We start from the raw sequence: 19081 nt of genomic DNA, 5'->3' as shown, positions 1-19081 counted from the left end.
AAATTCCGTATCTTTCTAGCAATGAGAACCTCTTTATTTAATTATTTTTTTAAATTAGAAAAAATTTTTTTAATTTATTGTCAAGTGAGATAACATACAGTGAGTAAAGTGTGCTCTCGGTTTTGGGGGTTCCCATGGGGATTCCCGTGAGTCATCGCGGGATGAACACCCAGTGGGATACATGAACATCGTGGGATACAACACCCAGTGCTCATCCCAACAAGTGCCCTCCTCAATGCCCATCACCCATTTCTCCCTTCCCCTGCCCCCCATCAGCCCTCAGTTTGTTCTCAGTATTTAAGAGTCTGTTATGGTTTGCCTCCCTCCCTTTGTGTTTGAAACTATTTTTTCCCCTTCCCTTCCCCCATGGTCCTCTGTTCAGCTCAAGTTCCACATATGAGTGAAAACATATGATATCTGTCTTTCTCTGACTGACTTATTTCACTGGAGGGTATTATGCTAAGTGAAATAAGGTTTAATAATATTTAATGAGAAATACACTACCCATGTTGGAAAAACTATGTATATGACATTGCAGTATTTGATGCAAATCCTTTTTTTCCCCTTTTGGTCGTCTCTTCCAAAAGCTACCATATGACTCCTTCCCATCTCAGCAATAGGACTATGAATTATGATTATGGCAATTCTCTTTTCCCGTTAAAGATAATGAACCCACTCATGGGTATGTTTTATAAAATATGTTCATAATGAGGTTGCCACATAATCCTGAAAGAGTGTAATTCTCCTATATCTCTGTTATGTGTGATGTATTTCTGTTCAAAATATGCTCACACAGCACAAAGTTGACATCCCAGAACTATGATTTCTGTTTAAAACGAACCCTCATACACAAAATGCATATTATTGTATTCATGATACAATATGTTCATGGTCTATGCCAAGATTTTTATACTTGCAAAAATATACAATATTTATATGGAATATAAACATCCTTGCAACCCAATGTACAGTAAATGATACCTGCCATTGGCGTGAGATACAGGCAAGAGGACTGTCCCAGTCTCCTGCTACATTTTGTTTTTTCTTTTCCTGTTACCATGCCAGCAATCTTAACAGTTTCCTTGTTACTGTAAACTGCCTAGATTAGCCTTCTACTTCAAATCAACAAGGCCAGCATTATCCAATTACAGCCTAAGGATGGCCTAATCTTCAAGGCCAGCTGCGATAGGATAGCGTAGCCTTCCCTTTAATCAAAATTGTGACACTTTATCCGTTCAGTTTTGCCCACTGCAACAATGGAAATGCTGAGCACGAACACAAGAAAATATCTACATTTTGCATTGATTTGTTTATCGCTTCTCCCAGCTTTTTGACATGACGTAGCAGAATAATACATTCAGAGAGTGTTTGCTTGAAAATAGCATTTTCCAGTATGTTCTTTCTTTTGTCTTAACTGTTGTTGCTTTGAGTTTTCCTAAAGAAGACTAGAGTTGTGTTCAGGCTCCCTTGATTTCTTTTTAATTGTCCCTACTTAAAAATATATATATATTTTTACTGCTTAATGCATGCTTATTGTAAAACAAAACAAAAAGTTGCAGATATAGCAGATAGTGGTAGTAGGTTGCAATGCAATCCTCTAGACACAATCTTAAGAGTCAGGTGCATATTTTTTGCATGCTTATTCCAACATATATGTGACTTTAATTATTCCTATAAAATATATACATATACATGATTTCTTATGCTTTGCTCATCTCTTTTAACTTATTTTTTAAAATACGAATTCTTTCTGACATAGAGACAAGAATAGGAAGTAAAATAATGAATGCCTGGGTACCCACCACCTACCTTCATGAAATCGTAATATTATGTTTTAGTATTAAATAAAAGAGATTTAGGGGGCGCCTGGGTGGCTCAGTCAATTAAGTGTCTGACTCTTGGTTTTGGCTCAGGTCATGATCTCGCAGTTTTAGAGTTCGAGCCCCACATCGGGTTCTGCACTGGCGGCGCAGAGACTTCATGGGTGTCTCTCTCTCCCTCTCCCTCTCTCTCTCTCTGACCCTCCCCTGCTCGTGCACACGTGTGTGCTCTCTCTCTCTCAAAATAAATAAACATTTAAAAAAATAAAAATAAAAAAGAGGTTTTGGAAATAGAAATGAACATGTACACAGTTTAGATACTCTGTATATTCTTCCTTGATCTCATGCTTTCTTCCCAGTGATAACTGCTGTCACAAATTTTGTGTTCCTCATTCACCCATAAACATTAAGTGGTTTTGTCCTCTGGGCTTTTTTAAACTTCATATGAATTGTGTCATTTTATATGTATATATATCTGCAACTCACATCTTTTCACTTAGTTTAGATTCCACTTATCAACCATTTTTTTCCTTGCTTCTTCCTCTCCCCACCCCACCTCTGCTGTCCAACCTTCTGTTGGATTAATAAAGGTTTCTATGTTCCCTTTATTTCTTCTGCTGGCTGAGAAGCTAAATATTGTGTTTTTATCTGTTTAAGGTATCCCTTAACATTGTATGAGGTATACTTGCCCTTTTGTAATAAAGCCAACAAGTTATTTGCTGGTCCTGTCATTTTGATTAGCACCACAAGGATCTTAGCATACTTGACTCACTTAATATTTCCCCTGTATTGTTACTGTCACTTTAGCTGTTCTCCACATGTGTCCAGCCTCCACCACTGGGGACATCCCATAGCAGAGCGAGCGGGTGCACAGTTGTTAGACTGGATGAATCTACACTGACACATTATAATCATCCAAAGTCTATAGTTGACGTTAGGGTTCACTCTAGGTGTTGCACATCCTGTGGGTTTTGACAAATGTATAATGACATGTATCCACCCTTATAGTATCATACACAATGTTTTGCTCCCCTGAAAATCCTCTGTGCTCTGCCTGTTCATCCCACTCTCCTCCCTAACCTCTGACAGTCCCTGATCTTTTTATGGTCTCCATAGTCTTGCCTTTCAGAATGTCACATAGTCGGAAACATACACTATGTAGCCTTTTCAGATTAACTTCTTTCACTTAGGAACACCCATTTCGGTTTCTTTGCTGTCTTTTCATGGGTTGATTTTTTTTTTTTAAGTGGGGAATAGTATTCCCTTGTCTCGATATATCACTGTTTAGTTATCCATTCACCCAGTGAAGGATATCCTGGTTGCTTATGTTTAGGCGTTATGAACTATGAATAGCTGAGTGCAGGTTTTTGTGTGGGCATAAGTTTTCGGCTCATTTGGGGGAATATCAGAGAGCACAACTATTCATTTGTGTGGCACAAGTATGTTTAGTTTTAGAAGAAACTGCCAAACTGTTTTCCAAAGTGGCTGTAGCGTTTTGCATTCCTACCAGCAAGGAATGAGAATTCCTGGTGACCCACCTCCTCGGCAGCATTTGGTGTCGTCAGTATTTTGGATTTTGGTCATTATAATAGGTGCCTAGTGGAATCTCATTGTGGTTTTAAATGTTTATTTATTTTTAAATGTTTCTGTATTTTGACAGAGAGGGCAAGAGAGCAAGGGAGGGGCACAGAGAGGAGAGGGAGAATTCCAAGCATTCTCTAAGCTGTGAGCACAGAGCCCGAAGCAGGGCTCAAACTCACCAACCTCAAGTCCATGACCTGAGCCGAAATCGAGAGCTGGACGCTCAATTGACTTAGCTACCCAGGTGCCCCTCATGTTTATTTATTTATTTTGAGAGTGAGAGAGCGTGAGCGGGGGAGGGGCAGAGAGAGGGGGCATGGAGAGAGAGAGTCCCAAGCAGGCTCCGCCCTGCCAGCTCAGAACCTGGTCCCATGAACTGTGAGAGCATGACCGGAGCCCAAAGCAAGAGCCAGATGCTCAACTTACGGAGCCATCCGAGCGCCCCTCGTTGTTGTTGTATTTGTAATTCCCTAATTTTTTTTATTTATTATTATTTTTTTGTAATTCGCTAATTTTAAATGATGTTGAGCATCTTTTCATATGATTATTTGCATACATATGGTGTATCTTTCTCCATTCCTTTACTTCTAACCTGTATGTGTCTTTATATTTAAAGTGGTTTCTTGTAGACACCATATAGTCAGGTCTTGTTTTTGATCCCCTTTGACAATTTCTACCTTTTAATTGGTGTATTTAGACCACTGACCTTTAAAGTTCCAATGGATTAACATTTACCATATTTGTTATGCCTTGTGTGGTTTTATTGGAGAACATTACATGATTGTTTTCTTTCTTAGCATTTCAGTTATATATATTAAAAACATTTTTTTAATGTTTATTTTTGAGAGAGAGAGAGAGAGAGAGAGAGTGACAGAGTATAAGCGGGAGTGGGGGGTAGGGGCAGAGACAGAGGGAGACCCAGAATCCAAAGCAGGCTGCAGGCTCTGAACTGTCAACACAGAGCCCAACGTGGGGCTTAGACCCACGAACCTTGAGACCATGACCTGAGCCCAAGTCGGACGGTTAACTGACTGAGCCACCCAAGTGCCCCTCAGTTACATTTCTTTATGTATATATGTATTTTATTTTTTTATTTTTATTTTTTTTTTAATTTTTTTTCAACGTTTATTTATTTTTGGGACAGAGAGAGACAGAGCATGAACGGGGGAGGGGCAGAGAGAGAGGGAGACACAGAATCGGAAACAGGCTCCAGGCTCTGAGCCATCAGCCCAGAGCCCGACGCGGGGCTCGAACTCATGGACCGCGAGATCGTGACCTGGCTGAAGTCAGACGCTTAACCGACTGCGCCACCCAGGTGCCCCATGTATGTATGTATTTTAATGGTTACCCTAGAGTTCGCAGTATACATTTGCAATTAATCCAAGTTCACTTTCAAGCAAGGCTATACCACTTCATAGGTAGGAGGAGTACCTTCTAACAGCAAAATAATTTTAACTTCCTCCTTTTGTCCCTTGTTCCTTGTATCATTGCGTGTCACTCATTTCATTTATATATAAGCATCCATAACTGTGTGGATTTTTTTTTCAATAAATACAGTATAGTGCTGTACTGTAATCCAATAAATACAGTATAGTACTATACTGTATTTATTGAAAGAATTATTATTCTTTATGATTTTCTTGACAACATTGTCTTTTCTCTAGCTTACTTTATTGTATTAATGCAGCATATAATACATATAACATACGAAATATGTGTTAATTGACTGTTATCAGTAAGGCTTCAGGTGAACAGTAGGCTATTAGCAGTTAAGTTTCTGGGGAGTCAAAAGTTGTCCGCAGATTTCCAAGTGTGCGGGAGGTTGGTGTCCCTCAGCCCTGCATCGATCAAGGGTCAACTGCGTGTATAACTGAATACATTGTTGCTATTATTACTTTGAACAAACTGTTGTCTGTTAAATCAATTTAGAGTAAGAAAGATCAATACTTTTTATTTTACCTTCACTATTCCTTCTTCAATGCTGTTCCTTTCTTTATCTAGATCTGACCTATATCATTTTCCCTCTCTCTGAAGAACTTCTAACATTTCTTGCAAAGCAGGTCTCCTGGCAAAAAATGCCCTCAATTTTTGTTCATCTGAGAAAATCTTCATTTCTCTTTTATTTAAAAAAATGTTTATTATGATTTGAAGTTTTACTTTAAATTCCAGTTAGTTAACATACAGTGTAATCTTAGTTTCAGGTGTACAATATAGCGATTCAGAACTTTAGTACAACACCCGGTGCTCATCACCAAAGTGCACGAAGGAGAATTTCACAGAGTACAACATTTTTAGGTTGGTGGGTTTTTTTTCTCCCAACACTTAATATTTCAGTCACTCTCTTCTTGCTTTCATGGTTTATGAAAAGTTGGCTGTAACTCTTACCTTTGCCCCTCTATAGATAAGGTCCCCCGCCGCCCCGCCTGCCTTTGGCTAATTTCAACATTTTTTCTTTTATCATTGATTTTCTGAAGTTTGAATACGATATATCTAGGTGTAGTTTTGGGGCATTTACCCTGCTCAGTATTTTCTGAGCTTCCTTGGATCTGTGGTTTGGAATCTGACATTAATTTGGGAAAATATTCAGTTAAAATTGTTTCAAATATTTCTCCTGTTTCTCTTTCTTTCTTTCTTTCTTTCTTTCTTTCTTTCTTTCTTTCTTTCTTTCTTTCTTTCTTCTGGTAGTCCCATTATACACGTTATTCCTTTCGTAGATGTCTCACAGTTCTTAGGTATTCACTGCTAGCTTTTTTCAGCCTTTTTTTCCCCTTTGCTTTTTTCTTAAAAAAAATTTTTTTTAATGTTTATTTATTTTTGAGAGACAGAGTTGAGTGGGGGAGGGGCAGAGAGAGGGAGACAAAGAATCCAAAGCAGGCTCCAGGCTCTGAGCTGTCACCACAGAGCCTGATGTGGGGCTTGAACCCGTGAACTGTGAGATCATAACCTGAGCCGAAGTGGGACATTCAACTGACTGAGCCACTCAGGCGCCCCTCCCCTTTGCTTTATTCACTTTTAGAAGTTTCTATTGAGCTATCATGAAGAGCAGAGATTCTTTCCTCAGCTGTGTCCAATCTACTAATAAACCCATGAGGGGCACCTGGGTGGCTCAGTCGGTTGAGCGTCTGACTTTGGCTCAAATCATCATCTCATGGTTCTCAAGTTCGTGCCCTGAATCTGGTTCACTGCTGTCAGTGCAGAGACTGCTTCGGATCCCCTGTTTCCCTCTCTCTCTCTCTCCCACCGCCCTCAAAAATAAACATTAAAACAATTTTTTTTTGACCTAAATCCCAAAAGATGCCCTCCTCAATGCCCATCACCCACCCTCCCCTCCCTCCCACCCCCCATCAACCCTCAGATTGTTCTCAGTTTTTAAGAGTCTCTGATGCTTTGGCTCTCTCCCACTCTAACCTCTCTCTCTTTTTTTTTTTTTTTCCTTCCCCTCCCCCATGGGTTTCTGTCAAATTTCTCAGGATCCACATAAGAGTGAAACCATATGGTATCTGTCTTTCTCTGTATGGCTTATTTCACTTAGCATCACACTCTCCAGTTCCATCCACGTTGCTACAAAGGGCCATATTTCATTCTTTCTCATTGCCACGTAGTATTCCATTGTGTATATAAACCACAATTTCTTTATCCATTCATCAGTTGATGACATTTAGGCTCTTTCCACAATTTGGCTATTGTTGAGAGTGCTGCTATGAACATTGGGGTACAAGTGCCCCTATGCATCAGTACTCCTGTATCCCTTGGGTAAATTCCTAGCAGTGCTATTGCTGGGTCATAGGGTAGGTCTATTTTTAATTTTTTGAGGAACCTCCACACTGTTTTCCAGAGTGGCCGCACCAGTTTGCATTCCCACCCACAGTGCAAGAGGGTTCCCGTTTCTCCACAACCTCGCCAGTGTCTATAGTCTCCCGATTTGTTCATTTTGGCCACTCTGACTGGCGTGAGGTGATATCTGAGTGTGGTTTTGATTTGTATTTCCCTGATGAGGAGCGATGTTGAGCATCTTTTCATGTGCCTGTTGGCCATCCGGATGTCTTCTTTAGAGAAGTGTCTATTCATGTTTTCTGCCCATTTCTTCACTGGATTATTTGAAACAATTTTTTTAAAATAAAAACATAAACCCATGAAAGGCATCCTTTACTTCTGCTACAATGTTTTTGATCTTTGGTGTTATCTTTGATTCTTAGAATTTTCATCTCTATGCTTACCTTATCTACCTGTTCTTGTATGTTGTCTACTTTTGCCATTAGAGCCCTCATCATAATCACAGTTGTCATCACTGCCTTAATCATAGTTGTTTTAATTTCCTGATCTGGGGTGCCTGGGTGGCTCAGTTAGCGAAGTGTCCAACTCTTGGTTTCCACTCTGGTCATAATCTCACAGTTCATGAGCTTTAGCCCTGCATCTGGCTCTGCACTGGCAGCGTGGAGCCTGCTTGGGATTCTCTCTCTCCCTCTCTCTCTCTGCCCCTCCCACACTGTCTCTCTCTCTCAAAATAAATAAATAGACTTAAAAAAAAAGAAACTGCAGTTGAAAAATTCCTGATCTGTTCATTTCAGGTTGCCTGCCATATCTGAGGCTGCTTCTCATGCTCACTCTGGCTTCAAACTGTTTTTTGGTTTTTTGCCATTTAGTATGCCTTGTAATTTTCTGCTGGAAGCTGGACATGGTGTAATGAGTAAAAGGATCTCTGGTAAATAGGCCTTTTGTGGTGTGGTGGTAAGGTGTGGGGGAAGTAAGGGAAGTGTTCTATAGAACTATGATTGGGTCTCAGGCTTTGAGTGAACCTATACCCATGAGCTGTGAACTTCCCAAGTGCTTCTGTTTTCTTTTTGTTTAAGTGGTACAGGATGTCTAGAATGGGCTAGAGTTGGGTTTTGCCCTTTCCCTGAGTTGTTTAGACTCTGATAAGACTCCAATAGGTTAGGCTTTGGTAAGATAGTTTATTTATTTATTTATTTTTTATTTTTTTTTCCCAACGTTTATTTTTGGGACAGAGAGAGACAGAGCATGAACGGGGGAGGGGCAGAGAGAGAGGGAGACACAGAATCAGAAACAGGCTCCAGGCTCTGAGCCATCAGCCCAGAGCCTGACGCGGGGCTCGAACTCCTGGACCGCGAGATTGTGACCTGGCTGAAGTCGGACGCTTAACCGACTGCGCCACCCAGGCGCCCCAAGATAGTTTGTTTTGAGAGCAGGCTTTCTTTTTCTTTTTTCTTTTTTAATTTTTTTTAAAGTTTATTTTTTTATTTTGAGAGAGAGACAGAGAGAGTGAGCAGGGGAAGGGCAGAGAGAGAGACGGCTCTGTGCCGTCAGCGTGGAGCCCACTGTGGGCCTCGAACTCCCAAACTGTGAGATCATGACCTAAGCTGAAACCAAGAGTGGGATGCTCATCTGGCTGAGCCACCCAGGTGCTCTGAGCAGGACTTCTTAAGTACAGAATGTTCTGGTGTGTTTCGAAGTCGTTACCTTTTTCCTCCTTGTGAGGGATTTCCCTCAGATATTCACTGTGAGAACGTTCTAGGGCTTCTGGAGATAAAACAAAAGAGTAGCGGCTCCCCTATGACTGGAATTCCTGGAGTTTTCTTTTTTATTTTTATTTATGTATGTATTTATTTAAAATATTTATTTATTTTTGGGAACCCCTGCCGTTTTAAATGCTTAGACTTGTCCACACTTGAGCCTCCAACAATTTGTCAGTTACAGTGCAGGTTTTCCTCCCCTCATACTGGTTCCCATGGAGATTTCTGCCTATGGGTTCCTGCTCCAGTAAGATGTGATTCTTAGTGCTCAGTTGTCAGTCTCTCCAATGTTGGGGCAGTGGTTTGCCCTGTGACCTCACTTCTCTGATGGATCTAAGAAGAGTTGTTGATTTTTCAGTTTTAGTTGATTTTTCAGCGTTTTAGTTGTTAGAATGGAGTGATAACTTCTAAACTGCTCGTGTGCCTGAGTGGAAGTCGAAAGTATCTCTACCCATTTTAAAATTGGGTAATTTGGTTTTTTTAATTATTGGTTGTAAGATTTATTCATATATTCTAACTGTAAGTCCTAGTTTTGTTTGTTTGTTTGTTTGTTTTTAAGGAGGCTCCACACCCAACGTGGGCTTGAACTCATGACCCTGGGATCAAGAGTCACATGCTCTACCAACTGAGCTGGCCAGGTGCCCCAGTCCTAGTTTATTTTTGACTTTGCAGTTCTTTTAGTCCTTTAAGTTTGTTTATTTATTTCTGGGTGGCCATATTTATCAGTCTTTCATGTTACCTCTTTGTGCTCTGTGCCATGTTTAGAAAGACCTTTCCCACTCAAAATATATTCAGCCACATTTTCTTCTCATACTCATGATTTCACTTGTTTTACATTTTAATCTTGGCCAACCTTACTGAGTGAAGATCAAAATTATTCCAATACCAAAAATATCTTTAGGAAAAGTGGGTAGAATTGTTATAATTAGGCAGTAATTTTTCTGTTTTGTGTGTTTGGAACCAGGATGGCTTTGGCAAAATTGTGAAACTAGTGCGTGGCCTCGTCTCCTCCCACAAGATGCCCTTTGGTCCTGTCGCTCAACGCTCTTATGCTGTCATGTAGCTTTTCTTAAAAGCTCTGCATGATCCTGGGGTGCCTGGGTGGCTCAGTACGTTAAGCATCCAACTTTGGTTCAGGTCGTAATCTCATGGCTCATGGGTTCGAGCCCAACATCTGGCTCTGTGCTGGCAACTCAGAGCCTGAAGCCTGCTTCGGATTCTGTGTCTCCCTCTCTCTCTGCCCCTCCCCCACTCTCACTCTGTCTCTCTCAAAAAAATAAACATTTAAGAAAAAAAAAAAAAAAAGCTCTGCATGATCCTAAACTTGACCATGCTCTTTAGGAAGTCAAATCTGTGTCAAGTATTCATTCTCACCCATCTCCCTTTATGTTCAAAAGAAGCTAATTTCTGTTGATCACAGCCAGCATATTATTTCTCCAAGAGGTATTTGCCGTTTGCTCTCTAGAAATGCAATGACTTAAACTAAAGTAAGGGATCCCTAAAGAGTCCTGGAGGTTGGTTCCCAGGAAGAATTTTTTTGAACGTGAGGGACCTTTCTGGTGACCCTGAAAGTACTCCATATCAAGTGATTACATCTTCTGCAGGATGGTCCTGTCTGGAACATTTTGCTCCTGATGAAGGACTGATGTTGAAGCCCCTCTGGCCAGTGACTAATCTCTCATCCTTCCTTAATGAACTTTGAATGGTTTGTTCCATGGTTTGTTCCTTTCATAAAGACTGTTGATGAACCAGAGGGCTTTTATATTTTTAAAGGTATATCTTGTTATTCTTTAAAGTTTATTCATTTATTTATTTTTTGAAGTTTTTTTTTTAAGTTTATTCATTTTGAGAGAGAGGTGGGGGGAGGAGCAGGGAGAGAGAGAGAAGGAGAGAGAGAATCCCAAGCAGGTTCCGCCTTGTCAGCACAGAGCCTGACGTGGGGCTCGAACTCACAAATAGTGAGATCATGACCTGAGCCGAAATCAAGAGTCAGAGGCTTAACGGACTGAGCCACCCAGGTTCCCCCACTAACTTATTTGATTGATGAAAAATAAAGATCAAATCATTAGTAAGCAACCTCCAGTCTCACTCTATATCTCTGTCCATGCTGACATCACCTATTTTGATTTCATTTTATAAATCCCCAAATGAAAGTTAAAGGAATAAGAGTTCCTTTTCTACAATCATGGACACGGCAACATGAAAGAGAACGTTGCCTAACATGAGACGCAGATATAGGGTTTATCTACCGCTTGTTTCATTTGTTAGATCTGTTGGTTGACCTACAACTTTTAAGGTCTGAAAACAGTGTTGACAACCTCAGACCATACCACTGACCTCTTAGAGGCAGGATAAAATTGTATGCAACTAATTTTGAAGAAACCTCAGAAAACTGTTTAGGAACAGATACACTAGGGCTCAATATTCAGAGAGGTGTCTTCCCTTACATTTAAGAAGAATAAGGTTTAGGGGCACACGGATGGCTCAGTCGGTTAAGTGCCTGACTTCAGCTTAGGTCATGATCTCACAGTTCGTGAGTTTGACTCCCGCGTCAGTCTCTGCACTGACAGTATGAAGCCTGCTTGGGATTCTCTCTCTCTCTCTGCCCCTACTCCACTTGTGCGCGCACGCGCTCTCTCTTTCAAAAATCAATAAACTAAAAAAAGAAAAAAAAAAAGAACAAGCCTTAAAATAGCAATAGAGGAGCTTGGGTAGTACAGTTGGTTGTGTCTGACTTGATTTCATCTCAGGTCATGATCCCAGGGTCATGAGATCAAGCCCCATGTCAGTGTGGAGGCTGCTTAAGATTCTCTCTCTTCCTCTGCCCCTCCACCCCACTTGCATGTACATTCTCTCTCTCTCGAAAATAAAAAAATCATAAGGGGCACCTGGGTGGCTCAGTCAGTTAAGCGTCTGACTTCGGCTCAGGTCATGCCCTTGCTGTTCATGGGTTTGAGCCCCGCATCGGGCTCTGTGCTGACAGCACAGAGCCTGGAGCCTGCTTCAGATTCTGTGTTTCCCTCTCTCTCTTCCCTTCTCTGCTCACGCTCTGTCTCTCTCTCTCTCTCTCACAAATAATCAAACATTAAAAAATTTTAAAAAGAAAAGGGGGCACTTGGGTGGCTCAGTTGGTTAAGCATCCGACTCTTGATCTCCGCTCAGGTCACAGTCTCACGGTTTGTGAGTTCAGGTACCACCTTGGGCTCTGTGCAATGATGGCGCAGAGCCTGCCTAGGATTCTCCCTCTCTCCCTCTCTCTCTGCCCCTTTCCCCCTCGCACTCTCTTTCCCTCTCTCAAAATAAATAAATAAATAAACTTTAAAAAAATCATAGGTCTTGCTTTGGATTTTGATTTACTCTTGAATTTCTAATAGTTCAAATGATATTTTGATTATCTAAGGCTTAAATAGTAAAAATGCTTCATTTTCATAACTTTTTATTTTATTTTCTTTTTTATTTAAAAAATATAGAATGCTTCATGAATTTGCATGTCATCCTTGCACCGGGGCCATGTTAATCTTCTCTGCATCATTCCAGTTTTAGTCTATGTGCTGCCAAAGTGAGCACCATAACTCTTTATTTTATTTTATTTTATTTTATTTTATTTTATTTTATTTTATTGTTTTAAACTGAAGGTCTTAAATAATTTTTTTAATGTTTATTTATTTTTGAGGTGGGGGGGAGGGACAGAGAGAAAAGGAGACACAGAATCCGAAGCAGACTATGGGCTCTGAGCCATCAGCACAGAGCCCAATGCAGGGCTGGAACTCACGAACCATGAGATCATGACTTGAGCCGAAGTTGGATGCTTAACCGACTGAGCCACCCAGGCACCCCATAACTCTTTATTTTAAATGGCATTTGATTATGACCCTGTCTTCTTGGATTGGCCATAGCATTGCTCTGTTTTGCAGTATAGTGATCAAAGAAAATGTGCTACCTTATCTTATTTCTTGAAATTTAAATTTAAATTCTTTCTATTCATAGCCAGATGGTGTTATTAAACTGAATCTCATACGAATTTATTGTGAATAATATAAAATATCTTTGAGACTTTTAGATACTATGTGTGGTATATACCTTTCAGCTGAGATAAAAAAAAATATGTTCCAACACCTTTATTAAATTGTGTCTCACAAGTACAAGATATTTTGTTTTAGTGAATTATGGATATTTCTTTCTTAATTGTAATTATCTTCTTAGTCATATTAGTTTATCAAACCAGTTTCCTAGTAACTATTAAAATAAAAGTTTATAATCCTTTCTTTCTTTCCATCCCCACATTTTATATTTTGATTACAGTAGCCATGGATCCTTGGTGCTAGGATTCAAAAGAGAAGTCATTTGGATATAGGAACAAATAAGTAAAATATCTTTCCTTATATGAGTAAATAAGGCTGTAGTTGATTGACCAAATGTGATTATAAACATTTTCATCATAGCTTTTGTCATATCTAGAGGTGTAACTCCTATTTCAGGGCTATAACCATGAAAGCTGTATGAGCCTTTAGAGAATTTTTTTTTTTTTAAATCTTGTAATTCAATTCTAAAATGTGAGCCTAATGAAGGACAATTTGCAAAGTAAGGCATGGACAATTTAGGAGACATTCTTCCTGTATTGGCAATGCCCTAGTATATAGCCTGAAATTGTAGCGCTCAATGTGAAGGGGACACTTCAGATATTTATGCTGAAGTGGCAAAGGACCTCTTGTTAAAAATTTAAAACAGCAAGAGTGACCTGTAGTGATGTCAATCATTATTTGTCATTGTTATGTTCTGAACTTATTCCAAATATAGCCATCTGTCCTCCAGTGCTGGCTGAGGCTCCTCATTTAGATTCTGTTGGACAAGGGATTACGAGTGAAGAGAGGAGGCAGGTGTGGTTGCCTTGGCTGTGCTGATTACCTCATTTCTGGATTCCTGAAATAGCTTTATTTTTTTTTTTAATTTTTGTTTTCAATGTTTATTTATTTTTGAGAGAGAGAGAGAGACAGAGCGCGAGCAGGGGAGGGGCAGAGTGAGAGGGAGACACAGAATCCGAAGCAGGCTCCAGGCTCCAAGCTGTCAGCGTAGAGCCTGACACGGGGCTTGAACTCTGAATCAGTGAGATCATGACCTGAACCAAAGTCAGACACCTAACTGACTGAGCCAGCCAGGCTCCCCTGAAATAGCTTTCTTTTTCTTTTATTTAAAAAAACTTTTTTTTTTTTCAACGTTTATTTATTTTTGGGACAGAGAGAGACAGAGCATGAACGGGGGAGGGGCAGAGAGAGAGGGAGACACAGAATCGGAAACAGGCTCCAGGCTCCGAGCCATCAGCCCAGAGCCCGACGCGGGGCTCGAACTCCCGGACCGCGAGATCGTGACCTGGCTGAAGTCGGACGCTTAACCGACTGCGCCACCCAGGCGCCCCTAAAAAAACTTTTTTTAATGTTTATTTATTTTTGAGAGAGAGACAGAGGGTGAGTTGGGGGGCGGGGCAGAGAGAGAGAGGGAGACACAGAATCCAAAACAGGCTCCAGCTGCCAGCACAGAGGAGTCCATGATTTTTGTGTGTGAAAAATTCTTGTTCCCAGTACCCAAACCCTTCCCTGGTAGAGGAATTTCAAGGGCAGCTCAAATGGAAGAGTCCAGGAATAAATAACAAGTTCTGGGGTGTGGCTGAGCCAGAGAGATCAGAGCAAGCATCTGGAACACCTTAATGAGGAGAGCAGGCATTGTCTGCAGATAGATTTTATGGGCAAGATTAGGGTAGAGGCGGTTGGGGAATATAATGAGTTCAGGTTTTAATATGTCGAATGTGAGGTGCCTGTTTGAAGTACCCATCAAGCAGCTGGGCTGTCTTGCTTTGGTGGATATATCCAGCTGCTTGGTGGGTGTTTCCAAGATGAGTGTGCAGGGAGAGGTCCGGCTGGAGATATGAATTTGGAAGTCATCAGCACATAGCGATACTTGAAATCCAGGGAATGATGATAGCCTCTCGGGAGGGTAAGAGGAGGGTGTAGGGCACGAGGAGAAAGAGGCTGAGGAAAGTATTCTTGGGAACACCAACTCTTGAGGACTGGATAGAGGCTGAGAGGAAAGAGGCCAGCCAAAGAATGAGGAGAAGTGACAAATAATGGTGGCATGGTAACTGAACCAAGAATTTCAGTAAGGCTGGAGGGGTCAACAGGACCAAATGTTGCAGAGAAACCAAGGTAGATAGAGCCAGAATTAGGTCTATTGGATATGGTCAAATGGATATGGTCGTTGGTGACCTCAGCAAAGGTGTTTTCGGTGCAGTGATGAGATGCATTCATGTGGTCCTGAGGGGAGAAAGTAGAGATAGTAACTCTGGATTATTCATTTAAGACATGTTGCTGAGAAAGAAAGAGAAAAGGAAGTAGCCAGAAGCCTGTGTGAAGTAAGGGAAGGATGTTTTAAGGAACGTCCTAAGCAGGTATAAAGGTAGAGGGGAAGGGATCAGGACAGTGGGAGAAGTTGAAGGTAAAAGGTTCTGGAGGTTGGAGGGATCAAGATTGAGAGCACAGGTGGGGGTGGGGAGGGTGGGGGAGGTGAAAGAAAGAGTGAATTGCACTTATAGGAAAGTGCAGAGTAAAAAGAAATTGAGGGAATTCATATGTTCTGTCAGCCACCTCTTACTCACCAGTTCTCTGAGGGGGCTCTGATGGACTTACACCAGTGCAATCTGCCAGTTTCTCACCACATGCCCTGGGGCCTTCCTGTGGGTGTTGAGATTCCATGCACAGTGGAGAGGAGTTAACCCAGCCCAGTGGTGCAAAGCTTTGGTCAATAAAAGATGAGAGCTAGCTGTTAAATTCTCTTTCCATCCTTCATGTTAACTAATCAGAGATGCAAGTCTTGTATTTATGATCTCCCAAAAAATGGCCCCATGAGCTCAAGCGTGATACCAATGCACCTTCATATGGACTCTCTCTTTCCTTTGTTTTCCCCTTTCCCTCCCTGTTGCTTTTCTGGGATTGCATTCTCTAATAATGCATTAGGTTGAACCGGATGGTTTCTGTATGTCAAAACAGTTGAATCTCAGCACTTTCATATGGTTCAACCCAATAGCACATCAACCATTGCTCTGCTTTCTGGAGAACTCCAGCTAAGAAACACTTAATGGGCTTAGTGAAGTAGGTATAGTCACCTACTGAATGTGAGCTTGTATTAATAGCTATCATTTATTGTGCACCTGCTGCTGGTGGTATTGTTTTACATATGTAATCTTAACATATAAAGTAGGAATTATTTTTGTTGTACTCATGAAAAAAAAAAACTGATGTGAAAGGAAGTTAGGTCACCTGCTCAAGACCATACATCTAATAAGTGGAACCAGATTTCAGACCCAACTTTGTTTTTTAAGCCTGAGATCTCTTTATAAGACTACGTTGTCTTGCCTAAGGTAAATGTGATAGGGGAGTTAAACAGAAGCCATTGAGAGAGATAGCCTAGAGGTAGTGAGGGCCCAGATACGATTTAAAATCATGATTTTATGGGACTCAGGTTCATACAGTGGTACAGTATTCACCCACTGTGTTTGGCCACTTGGCTACAGGATCAGGGAAATCTGGCGATTCATTTGATTCAGGAGTGGGGTATGGTGTCGACAAAGAACAGCAGAAAGAAGGGAGCACGAGGAGACTGAGGATGCAGCCGGAAAGAATAGTGATTGACCATGGTGTGTCCAGACTGGGGAGGGGGGAAGTGAGGTCAGACGGAGGCCAACTAACTGGGAGGAAAGGCAGGGGGTCTCAGGTCAAAGAGCAGATTTACTGGGGAGTAAGGACTTGGAAAGTCTGTAGGATAGGAGTTGCGGTCAGCCTGGGGTATTGGTTTGAGGATATCAAAAGTGTAATAGTTCCCAAAGGAGTAGGTTGTTGAAACAGAGTGGAGGTGAAAGTCACTGGAATTGAGGAAGTCAAGGCACTGTGAGGGCCATGGTGTTACACTGATCATCCTTGTGGATTTAGAAACCATCCAGGATGATGTTGGGACTAGAGATGGCCTGTGAACCGGATGCCAGGATCCTTAATAAACATGGCTGAACTGAGAACTGAGTACATGACAAGAACAAGGGAGAGGTTAAGATGGGGTATATAGTTAGTGTGATTTTCTTTCTTTCTTTCTTTCTTTCTTTCTTTCTTTCTTTCTTTCTTTTTTTCTTTCTTTCTTTCTTTCTTAAGTATTTATTTTGAGAGAGGGAGAAAAAGAGTGAGCAGGGGAGGGGCAGAGAATGGGGGAGAGAGAGAGAATCCCAAGAAGACTCTGCTGTCAGCACAGAGCCCTAGGTGGGCTTATCCCTGGAACTGTGAGATCATGGCCTGAGCTGAAATCAAAAGTCGGACTCTTAACTGGCTGAGCCATCCAGGCACCCCTAGTTAGTGTGATTTCCAAGTAGGAAGGGGTTTGCTTTGTTTTGCAGCAGCTGGAAAGATTAATAGTTTAGACTACAGGTCAGCAACCTTCCCTTGGGTCAAATCTGGTCTTGCGGCCCATTTTTGTAAAGAAAGTTTTATTGGAACCCAGCCATGCCCATTTGTTTGCCTATTGTCTATGGCTGCTTTCAAGCTACAACAGTAGAGTCAGGTAGTTGGGTCAGAGCCAGTATGTCCCACAACTCCTAAAATACTTACTGTCGGGTGCGTCAAGTAAACATTTGTCAACTCCTGGTTTAGAAAATGCAGTGTGTGTGAGGGCAGGTGGGGGGAGGAAGGAGAATGGTCACAGCTCTCCCTAACCCTCATTCTGGCCCGGTGTACGAACTCTAGAAAAAAGAGTTGCCTCAGGATGACCGTACGGGACACGGTGTCGTAGAACAGAGAGCCTGCCTTCAACTAGCAACAGGATGTGGAGTGATTATTCGAGGGAGAAGTGGCGGGCATGGGAGCAGACTTTGTTGCTCGTGGAATAAGAGGCCCAGACCGGGCAGTGGAAATGGGAGAGAGAAAAGTGGCAAGAAATGGATAAAGAGGGAGGAAGCGCGGAACGGCCTGGAGAAAATTGTTGGATTGTTGACGCCCAGCCAGAATTTGCAATTTGGGTGGTGCCCAAGGATCATAGGCATAAAAAGGCCGGAAGGAATTTAGCCAGGGTTCTCATTTGGGTCAGGTTGAGCGACTTCCAGCTCGCCTCTAGCTTATTCCAAAGGCAAGATGCCCATGGCGGGGTGGTTTCCAGGGCAGCCCTAGACGTCTCTCATTTCCTTGTTTTGGCAGTCTAAGAAAAATGTCACTGGTAATTTTCGAATATAGAATATGATCCTGTTTTCCCCGTATTGAAATATTCATGGGGTTTACTTTCTGTCAATGGAGTTCCAAAGATGATAAATGTACTTTTTTTTTTTTTTTTTGTCACCTTGCTAGAGAATGTGCATGCTGGTAGTTCCCTTTCAAAGCTAGTACATTATTTGAAAAATATATCTGGAAGGCATCCCTGGGTCAGAGTCAGCTGCTTCTTTCTTTTCTATTTTGAATAATATTCAGAACCATAAATTCCATCAGGCCAGGGACCATGTTTGGCTTTTTCATTGTGGTATGCCCGGAGCCTAGGAGTTGTTAAAAGCTCAATAAATTTTTGTTGCATGAATGAATAAGAAACGGTTTTTCTCTTAATGGATTGTGACTTTGGTAATAATGTTGAAAGCACTGGAAAGTGCCATTTCAGATTTTCCATGAAAACCAGTGCTTGCTGCCCACTTCATGTGTTTGCAATGAGGTCGCTCTGGAAAGACATGCAAGAAACCAATGAATGTTGCAGGTGTGGGACATAGAAGTGGGGAGGGGAATGTGACAACTTGGAGAGGGGTGGGAGATGTAAATGTATTAAATACAGAAACGGGGCGCCTGGGTGGCTCTGTCGGTTGAGCGTCTGACTCCGGATTTCCACTCGGGTCACGATCCCAGGATCATGGTATCGAGCCCCATGTTGGCGGGCCCCACGCTCAGCGTGGAGCCAGCTTAAGATTCTCTCTCTCTTTCCCTTTGCCCCTCTCCCACTCGCGCATGCTCTCTCTCACTCTCTCTCTCACTCTCGAATTAAAAAAAAATACTGAAACATTAGCAACTAATTTTGAAGTTGCCAGAGAAGTTCACAGGCACTCGAGGAAAGCATCTCTCTCACCTGGTAAATGACAGGGCCTGTACC

At 41.6% G+C, this 19081-nt stretch overlaps 1 non-coding gene across 1 annotated transcript; it reads right to left on the bottom strand.

Moving 5' to 3' along the window:
* Nucleotides 1–12392: 12392 nt before the first annotated feature.
* On the bottom strand, nt 12393–12499 carry LOC124514075 (U6 spliceosomal RNA). Its single transcript, XR_006962572.1, has one exon. It is a non-coding gene; the product is annotated as a U6 spliceosomal RNA (small nuclear RNA).
* Nucleotides 12500–19081: the final 6582 nt, after the last annotated feature.

The sequence above is a fragment of the Lynx rufus genome, unplaced genomic scaffold (assembly GCF_022079265.1).
Source record: "Lynx rufus isolate CCGP_SWC_20201006 ecotype Redwood Valley unplaced genomic scaffold, mLynRuf1.p SCAF_19, whole genome shotgun sequence".
NCBI lineage: Eukaryota > Metazoa > Chordata > Mammalia > Carnivora > Felidae > Lynx > Lynx rufus.
This window is presented reverse-complemented; position numbering and strand designations above follow the sequence as displayed.